This window comes from Ostrea edulis, chromosome 6 (assembly GCF_947568905.1).
Source record: "Ostrea edulis chromosome 6, xbOstEdul1.1, whole genome shotgun sequence".
Taxonomy (NCBI): Eukaryota; Metazoa; Mollusca; class Bivalvia; order Ostreida; family Ostreidae; genus Ostrea; species Ostrea edulis.
In genome coordinates, this window is record NC_079169.1 from 49,602,008 (window position 1) to 49,612,782 (window position 10,775).

The window sequence follows — 10,775 nt, forward strand, 5'->3', positions numbered from 1 at the left end:
CCAATTACTCTGTTTACATGATCAGGGTATAGGGCTCACGGCGGGTGTGACCAGTCAATAGGGGATGCTTACTTTTCCTAGGCACCTGATCCCACCTCTGGTGTATCCAGGAGTCCGTACTTGCCCTACTTTTGATATTTGTAATTTTAGAGGAATTGTAACATTGATCAGTGTTCGTATCTTCAATTTTCCATTGCTGCAAAAAGAAAATGTCATCTTTTTTTTGCAAATCATTGGTAAGACTCTCCTGAATATTGCACTACAAACCTTTAGTGTTTATACAAACCATCTGTAAGACCATCTTAATGCTATCCTCCTTTTGTAACATTTCCTTTGTCACAAACAATTTGAACTGCGAGGAACTATTTTAATCTAATCATAGGAATGGCTAATACAGTCTGGTTGTGAAGATTAAGGAGGTTGCTTTGATTAGTTATAGACATGATAAAAAAGTCTTTTAAATTCTTCACATTTTGAGTTCTTTTTTTTTTGTTTCGATTTTCTACAGTAGTCCTTTTCACTTTCGCATATATGTTTTCTTATTCACATCTTTGATGTTTCTGTTTGTGCAAAAGGATTCTTTCTACAGAATAAATCAACCTTTATAACACTCGAATTATAGATAACACGTATCAAATTATTTTAGTATAAACATAAGAACAAGTTTATGTGAAAACTAGTGTTAAGAATGACAATAAATATCTGGCAATCAGCCAAATAAAGATTTCCAAACAAGGAAGTGCAGAGAAAACTATTGTAATTAGAATTTGAATAGCATTGTCAGATGCACACAAGTGTATTCAGAATCCCTACACGACAGTTCCTCTCAAAATGCCTCCGCAGCGGGTTACCCGTGCTCCTGTTCTGCTGAGAAGAAGTAGGATGTCAATCAGAGGATCTGTATTGGTAAGATACAAAGCAAGTCCACTAAATCATTTCAGTTAGTAAAACTCAAATTAAACCGGAAATTTGGAATAAAAACGTTCAACCTTGTTGGGATTTCAAAACTACAATGTGATAAAATGTAAGGTGTCTTTATCATTTCAGATTGTGATCCTGGAACGTATGGTTTGGACTGTCCCACACATTGTTCCTAGTATGTCCAAAATTCCCAGACTTGTGATAAAGTAACCGGAAATTGTACTTGCAAAACGGGTTGGGAAGGGACAGATTGTTCCAGTGATACAAAGGAATGCGTAAATAAGACGATATGTGCATGTACTAGTAACTCTCATTGCTCAAACTATGAGGGGATATCTTCCTGTGTTTGTAGTTCTGGGTACTCGCTTTATGGCCAAAACTGTGGCAGTCAGTGTACATGTGATGTCAGAAACACACAGTGATATTACAAACTAAACGTAACCTGTTACTGCAGTTCTGGGTGCCAGGGAGTCAACTTTGCAGAGAAAAGTGACGTAGTGCATTGGTAACCCCATTAACTACGGTTCCTATTCAGACTGTTCCGAAGAGACCCGGTTTGCTTATGCACTTTAGGGTATGAGAAAGATTCGAATTTAAATTAACCGCCGCGGAAGAGCCTTCGCTCCGCATGACAGATGTCGGGGTTCGAATCGCGGCCTCAACAGATCTAAGTCATTCAAACAGGTAATGAAACTTCTATTGCCAAACCCTCGGCATCAGGTGTGAGTGTCACGGGTTCTCAGAGATGATGTCCCGTGTCACAGTAAGTGTGGCACGCTAAAGAACCCACACTGATCAATGGTCGTAAGCGCCAAGCATAGGCTTAAATTTGAAGCCCTTCACTGATCTTGGTGACTTCTCCATATAAATGAAAAATTCTCGAGAGGGACGTTAAACAAGATGCAATCAATCAATCAATCGAATTGAAATTGCATAGATCAAAGGTGAAGATAACGAACAGTGATCAATCTCAAAAATCCCATAAGCAATCAAAAATAGATAGTTAGGCAGACACGGACCCCTAGACACACCAGAGGTGGAATCAGATGCCTAGGAGAAGTCGACCGGTCACACCCACCGTGAGCACTATATCTTTGTAATCGAACAGCAAGGAATAAGTCGCGATTCGGCTTTATGTTGATTTATTTTGGTAGAAATGTATAAGGCATTGACCTATAAGCAAAACAAATGATAATTGTATTAGATAAAAAGTACAAGTTCATAATTTAGATAAACTGTTGACGATAAGTTACCATTAATACAGCATAAATTTATAATAGAAAAATATGCTCTGTAAGAAATTGACCTAACAAACAAATTCTGAAAACATACTTAGACAACTTTAACTGCAAAAATACAATAAAGTATAAACGTTGCAATTAAGAATAAGAATCATACACAAAAATGTTGTAGTAAAGTAAGACCTAAGTAAATATGATTCTATCGTACCACACGATGCACCTGATTGAAGCTGGACAGATCATCGACGTAAAAAGGTACACCGCTCTGATTTACACAGTTTGAACGGTAACTTATAGTTAAAGGTGAATCATGACTATTGGGTAATATTTAATGACAAATGAAATTTAGAGTTACAAAAATATCAACTCAATCCAATGTGCATAAGAAAAACAACTCAATCCGATGCGCAGTAAAAGTTCTACTCAATCCGAAATTTACTAAACCTTTCAAAATATAATCAAACGAAAAATGAATAAATACATAAGAAATAAATAATAGATTTGTACTACCACATCTTAATCAGGTAAACGGAGTTATCCGTAATCAAAATCGGTCTACCATGAACGGTCTAGCAATCGGTATGAAATTGTCAGACAGTATTTGACCCAATGATAGGTTGTATTGGCAAACTAGATCGTTTAAACGACCATAGAATTTGCGAAATACTAACTTAAACGAGATTGCTGAAACCCCTGTACCACCAACTTGTTTGTCAGTAGATTGCATCGATTTAAAAACTGACCATACGCAGAACAAGTTCTTATGTATCGTACATCGTTATCTTCACCTTGCATGTATAAACACCATATGCAGGTGATAATGGAATATTGCTACATAAATATGGGAAGTTGACAATGGAGAAGCTGAAATCATCCCGTTTGTCATAAAGTTGAGTTGTTAGTTTGCCTTTAATGTCTACTTTCAATAACATACCTGAGTATGAAGCAGAAGTGGACGACTCTTGGTGTCTTTTATTTCGAGCTCGCAGAGATAAATGTATATCGAATCGTCATATGAATAGTTATTATTGTTAATAGACAAAACGTCGTCGATATATCTAAATGTCGAATTGAAGGCCACAGAAAGAAATTTCTTATTATTACATAGAAGTTCTGAATAAATTCTGCTTCATATGAATATAAAATCAGGTCAGCTAACAAAGGGGCACAATTCATGCGAAGGGGAATTCCAACAGACTGTTAGAAGACCTAATCACCAAGGACCACGAAGAAATTGACAATGAGGAAGTGTAAAATATTTTTTATTTTAACTTCAGAATACTTGTGTGTGTAATCAGTGTGGTGTTTAACAAAGTAACATTTTGGATGACTGATCACTAGATATGGATATTTCCGTTTTCCATTTTTGTTGAAAAAGCAAATGACTATGATGTCAAAAAGTATAGTCTTTAATTTATCGTGGGGAATGGTCGTGAAAAGTGTTCAAAAGTAATAGGTTTTCACGTTGTTGATCTGAGAAAACTTTTGCGATTTAAAGTTTACTTAAAGTTCATTAGAATTGTTTTTCAACCCACATTTCATTTGCACCGCTTCTGGCATATGTAGTCGCACAGCAAGTTCGAAGTTTCTCCTTCACAGCTGTTAATATTTTCGTGAGGAGGAAAGATAGGGGCTTGGTAGAGAATTTACTGGATCTAGCGATGTATTTTTGTAAGGGTTTTATGTAGTTTAGGAATCCAGTATAGGTACAGTAACTCATATTCATTTGACCCACCGGCTGGGATAGATATAGTATTAGTGTGGATTTGCAGAATGCAGTTTATAAAAGACAAAAATGCGGAATATGTATCTATGTTGCAATGCTACTTTCAACATCTGTGGACTTCTTTTCTTTCTTTAAGATACCTTATGTAATTCTGTATTTGTTACGCACGTATCAAAATACCCATTACATAACTTTGATACAGAGATTTAGGCACTAGTTCTCTCTGAAGTAACGTAATATGGTTTTTACCGCTTTGAAAATCAAGACATTTGAATGAAAAGGATCGCCTTGGCCCGGTGACAACGACCTTCTAATGTTTCCTCGCGTCGATGATAGATAACATTCATTCACCTCTTTCTGTTTAAACATAAATGCTAAATGTCCGTTTGAACTACATAATGCACCAAGAAAAATGATTGGTATAGTACTAGTGTACCAGTTTGACAATAATTCGATACAAAGGCGATGTCACCAGAACGATCACGGGTACAGTGTTTCGATTTCGGTAGACCCAGAACTTTAAATCCCACTGTATAATTATGCTAAACTTTAATTTTCTTCATAAAAGGGTAGATTTTAATATCTTCGAAACTGGAAACGATTTGCGTAAAGCAAGGTAATCGCGAATTGTTATGAAAATGAAGTTTTAATTTTGTCATCAGGGAACAAATCCAGTGTAACTGAAGAATATTCGTTATGTATGACCAAGATTAAGATCCGTCTACTGTAAGAATGTGTCCGTGTTCCGCCTTGTGATACCCTTTATTTATATAATGCAGTCCATAGTAACTGACTAGCATATCATAAAGTGAATTAAAATAACAGAACCCTAAAATGTAACACACTGCTGAATCACGATGTATTTGCGGACATGGTAAAGGAGAGTAAATAAAGGTAACACGACAAAGGGGCATTGGGGACGGGGAATGACTGTTACAATACCAAGATAAAAAACGTTATGTGGTGGTATAAATATAACATTTCCTGCCACTTCTATTTCATACACCAATTAATGTGCACGTGGTACCTCTAACTGAGACTCGACTGTAGCAACACTAAAGGGGGGTTTAATTGTACTTGTAAACCTGAATTTGTTGACAATGGACAAACACGTATTCTTTAAAAATAAATCCAGAGCTCCATATCCCCGGTCGTATAATTCTTAAGAAAAACTAGCACCTGACAATGAACAGATGGCAATTGATTGATTTCTACTGTATAAACTAAATGAAAAGAGCGTTTTACTGAATCATAACTAGTCTTGTAGTTTGCAGTGGCAAACATTGATCACAAACGTATTGTACATACGTAATATCATATTGCAAGTTGATATATTTTATACTTCCCACATTTATGTAGCAATATTCCATTATCACCTGCATATGGTGTTTATATATCTCAACTGATTCGATATGCAAGAGCTTGTTCTGGGTATAGTCAGTTTTTAAATCGAGGTAAGCTACTGACAAACAAGTTGATGGTACAGGGATTTCAACAGTCTCGATTGAAGTCAGCATTTCGCAAATTCTATGGTCGTTATAACGATCTAGTTCGTCAATACAACCTCGCATTGGGTCAAATGCTTTCTGACGTGTTTCATACCGATTGTTAAGCCGTTCTTGGCACACTGATTTTGGCTGCGGTTAACTCCGTTTACCTGATGAGGATATGGGGCTCACGACGGGTGTGACCGGTCAACAGGGGATGCTTACTCCTCCTAGGCACCTGATCCCACCTCTGGTGTGTCCAGGGGTCCGTGTTTCCCCAACTATCTATTTTGTATTGCTTGTGGGAATTATGAGATTGATCACTGTTCGTTGTCTTCACCTTGCATACTGCTGTTCTATATTTCTATTTTCATTACTCCTTCCATATTTCCCCGTTTGACAGTAAATACATGCTGTTGATAAACAAGTGTTTTATTCTCCAATAGTAATTAGCGTTACAAATGTTGTTTAAACAAAGACAGATGTAGGAACAACATCAGCTGTGATTCCAGACATTGTGACATCGACACAGCCAATCACAGCAAATCACGGAGTATCTATGACGCAGGAAATTAGAAATAGGTACAACAGACTCAAAAACCGTGGTTCAACCAGTGACATCAATAGTGACAGGAGATAGGACGTCTACTTAACCAGTTATGTATAACAGGAGATAGGACGTCTACTTAACCAGTTACACCAGGAGATGGGACGTCTACTTAACCAGTTACACCAGGAGATGGGACGTCTACTTAACCAGTTACACCAGGAGATGGGACGTCTACTTAACCAGTTACACCAGGAGATGGGACGTCTACTTAACCAGTTACACCATGAGATAGGACGTCTACTTAACCAGTTACACCAGGAGATGGGACGTCTACTTAACCAGTTACACCAGGAGATGGGACGTCTACTTAACCAGTTACACCAGGAGATAGGACGTCTACTTAACCAGTTACACCAGGAGATGGGACGTCTACTTAACCAGTTATGTATACCAAGAGATGGGACGTCTAATTAACCAGTTACACCAGGAGATGGGACGTCTACTTAACCAGTTACACCAGGAAATAGGACGTCTTTTCATTTCTATTTTTAAATATATAGATATTTGGCACCTGATCCCACATATAGTATATCCAGGGATCCGTGTTTGCCAGATCTATAGTTTGTATTGTTTATAGGAGATTTGAGATTGATGACTGTCCGTTATCGTCACTTTTCATCGATATTGAATATATCACACGTACATGTAGGTAAATAACTTTTTCCAATTGCCACAAACGTTCCTGTGAAGATGATTTCCTATAGTTGTGTTGTTGATTTCTATTGTAAAGTTATGAGGAAAATCCGGGGATGATTTTCGGTAGTTTTGTTGCTATAGTTCAGAGAGAGAGAGAGAGAGAGAGAGAGAGAGAGAGAGAGATGCTTTTTCATAGTTGTGATATTTGATAGTTTTATTGTTAAAGTCTCTGGAAGATGATTTTCCATATTGCTGTTCTTGAGTTCTGAGGAAGGTGATTTTCGATAGTTTAATTATTGAGCTCTGATTCTGATTGATGTAAGGCCTTCGTTAAGTTCTCCTATAAAGGAATTAACACCTGTTATGTTCTGAGGAAGGTAATTTGGATAGCTGTACCAATCAGTACATTACTTCAACCAGCTCTAAGGTGTATAACAATGATGGCCTTAAAGTTTACTATCGAAAAGGTTCCGAAAGGAATTCAATGAAATTACGTAAATTATATGAAAGGTGAAGATAGCAATCAGTGATCAATCTCACAACTCGACGAAACAATACTTAATTCCAATTTACATAGGTTCCAGCTTTGTTTTATTCTTTTGTATTTTCGCTTATTCTCAGATATCCTATTTGTGCAGCATGTTACATTGTGTACCATTAAACCCCACATACATTAAGTTATGTTTCGGTAGTTTTAATTGCTATTCTGTAACAGGACAATGCATACAAACGGATTTTTCAAGTCTGGGATCCCTACGAAGATTGATAGCTGGGGTCGGCGTGGTCTCTATTCACTATGGAACTGGGGAGATGATTCCAGTATATCCGATATAAACGAACGAAGAGGAAGAAGCGGAGATGGTTTTGATAACACATATCGTGGCGGTAGCGAATTTTACAGGGAGTAGTGTTTCAACTACAGTACCATATACACTGTACATAGGATATTTTACTCGATGGAGATGCTGGCTCTTTCATAATGGATGAAAAGTTAGATAACGGTGATCAATTTCATAACTCCTATGAGGAGTACCAAAGAGAGAGTTTGACAAACACCGATCCCTGGATGTATAAGAAGTGGGAGCAGGTGCCTACGAGGAGTGAGAATGACGAGTCATAATTTCTACGCATGTTTGCAATATTAATCAGCATTGCACTGCTGCATAAAAACACACAAAGTCATAAAATATACAATCGTATTAATTAAACGATAGGATACTTTGTCATTTACGAGGTTTTTGTTAGATAGGGATTTATTCTTAGGTAAAATGTTTTTAATCAACGTGATTCATGAAAGGTGAAGATAACGAACAGTGATCAATTTCATAACTCCTATATGGAATACAAAATAGAAAGTTGGGAAAACACAGACCCCTGGATATACCAGAGATGGATTGTGTTTCATATCGATTGTTAGGCCGTTCTTGGCACACTGATTTTGACTACGGATAACTCGGTTTATCATATCAAGATATAGGGCTCACGGCGGGTGTAACCGGTCGACAAGGGATGCTTACTCCTAGGTATCTGATCCCACCACTGGTGTATACAGAGGTCCGTGTTTGTCCAACTCTCTCTCTCTCTCTCTCTCTCTCTCTCTCTCTCTCTCTCTCTATATATATATATATATATATATATATCTTGTTTATTGTAGGAGTTATGAGATTAATTGCTGTTTGTTATCTTCACCTTTCGTGTTGTTGTTTTTTTGTTTTTTTTATTTTCAGTGCACAAAAATTGAACCAAGTCTTCTTTTTTGTGAGACTCCATGTACTAAGCGCTAGAACCATATAGACAATATCAGATAAAACGCTCACAGACAGAAACTAAGCCACATCCGTTAAATGTAAGTATGTCAGTATGTACGTTATAACGACCATTGAATTTTCGAAATATTGATTTGAAAGGAGACGGTTGAAACCATTGTAGATGCGCATCAACTTGTTTGTCAGTAGGATCTTTTAATTTAAAAACTAATCAAATCCAGAAGCTCTTTTGTATCGAATCAATTACATTACATTGCAAATCGGGCTACAAAATGGAATACACATTTCTAATCACGGATTCGTGAAATATCCTTTTGCGTTTCAGAAAAAGTCTTACTCTTAGTTTTGGATCCCGGTTTGAAATCCATACCCTTCCCTACATGTGACAATGATTAAATGCTCTCTACCATTTGAATCACAAGAGATTTTATCTTTCTGGATGAATTAATGAAGGGGTGGTCAGGTTTCCTGTATGTTGTTGGCCTTGATCATTAGTCTGAAGTGTGTTTGAAAATAGATAATGACATGACTGTGCATTTATACCCGATGCAATGTGTATCGAACAAAAAACATTATTGTGGTATAGTATAGCATGGGATTTAGATGTTGTATGAACTAATACAGGGTGGTTTCCTTGTGTTGGATGATAATGACATGCAACAAAATGGACATTACAATTTTATTTTTATAATATGACATTTAAACGTCATCTCACTTCATATTTTTCACTACGTGTGACAAAAACTGCACCTGAATGGCTCAACATATTGAACATATTTCATTAATTTTAACTGTGTAAAATGTGATATGAGTATATATTTAGAAATGTTAGAAATATATTATCTGTTTATCGAAACATTTGTTACAAGAAATCACTATTTTTATATGACATATTCACTATGAAACGTATCCAGTGCATACATTTAAGTTTTACATCTGAATTTCCAGGTCGTATACAGATGAATCGATCTTCCTCGTGCATTGTGTACTCAGTAAAGATCTTTAAACTTCCTTTTATCCCGGCACTTCGTTAAATCCTATCATCATTGAATATAAATCAAAACATCGACCTCGGCGAGCTGCTGCCTTTTCCCCGGTTCACCATATAATTTACAACTGTTTGCCGAATTTTCAGCTCACCTGAGCAGAAAGCTCAAGTGAGTTTTTGTCTGTTGTCTGTCTGCCTGTCCATCTGTCCGTCTTTCTATCTGTAAACTTTTCACATTTTCATCTTCTCCAGAACCACTGGGCCAATTTCAATCAAACTGAATACAAATCGGCCATGGGTAAAGGGAATTAAAATTTGTTCAATTAAAAGGCCAAGGGGAGATGATTACGAGAACACAAAAATAGAGTGGGGTAATTCAAAACTAGTCTTAAAGACCACTGGGCCAGAAGAGTTTTCTGATATAGTGCAGATTGAACTTTGTTTTAAAGCCAAGGACTCCAGGCGTACGATGGAGCCACAATAGGGTTTCCAACATTTGCATGTAAGTATACAATGCAGATTTTTTAAAACAATCTTCTCAGGATTCACAGGATGAAGAATGTTGAAAGTTACGTGAAAGCTTCTTGATATCGTGCAAATTCGATTTTGTTAAGATTCATCTTCCCCGAGGGTAGGATCGGGCCACGACAGCGGATCAAAGTTTTAGTATATAGGAGAAATATTTTTAGAATCTTACCCAGAACCACTATGCCAGAAAACAATTTAACTCAGTTACCGCACGGTATGCAAAAATTGATTCCAAGTGTAGCACGAATAGCGACGTTATATAACAACAACAAAAATGTTGTTACATAGCGTCCCCATTTTTGCAACGGCATGTAACAAATTGTCACATTCTGTCTCGTTGTTACATACCGTGCCGTATTAAAGTTTCCGGACGTAGTGCAAATTCAACTTTGTAAAAATCATGGCCCCAGGGATAGAGGGCAGCACTAGGGATTTGAATTGAATAAGCTGATATATAGGAAAATCTTTAAAAGTATATCTGAACTATTTACGCTATGGTTTCCATACTTTGTGTGTACATTCTTTATCGAAAGACCTTTCATGCAATGATATCACATGTGGTATTGTGACCTTGGCCTGGAACTTTGACCTAATTCAAGAAAAAAAAAATAATCTATTCAATATGTCCTGAACTATTTAAGATATAATCTCTCATGTTTTGTGCATAATTTTGGTAAGGTAGTTCATTTCATATCATGAACATTGACCTTGTGACCTTTTAAAAAAACATAACCTATCAAATATATCTGCAATTATTTTAGGTGGGGCTTCCATTATTTGTATAAAGATTTTTTATGACAAGACCTTGTAAAAACGTACACAATGGTGTTTGATCTTTTACCCTAAAATGTTTGACCTATTCTATTCCTTAA

General features: G+C 36.7%; 1 long non-coding RNA gene across 1 annotated transcript; it reads left to right on the plus strand.

Annotated features, from left to right (window-relative positions):
* The first annotated feature begins 316 nt into the window (after nt 1–316).
* On the plus strand, nt 317–10,506 carry LOC130046827 (uncharacterized). The gene is made up of 3 exons (XR_008795837.1): nt 317–906; nt 1,048–8,467; nt 9,336–10,506. It is a non-coding gene; the product is annotated as an uncharacterized LOC130046827 (long non-coding RNA).
* Nucleotides 10,507–10,775: the final 269 nt, after the last annotated feature.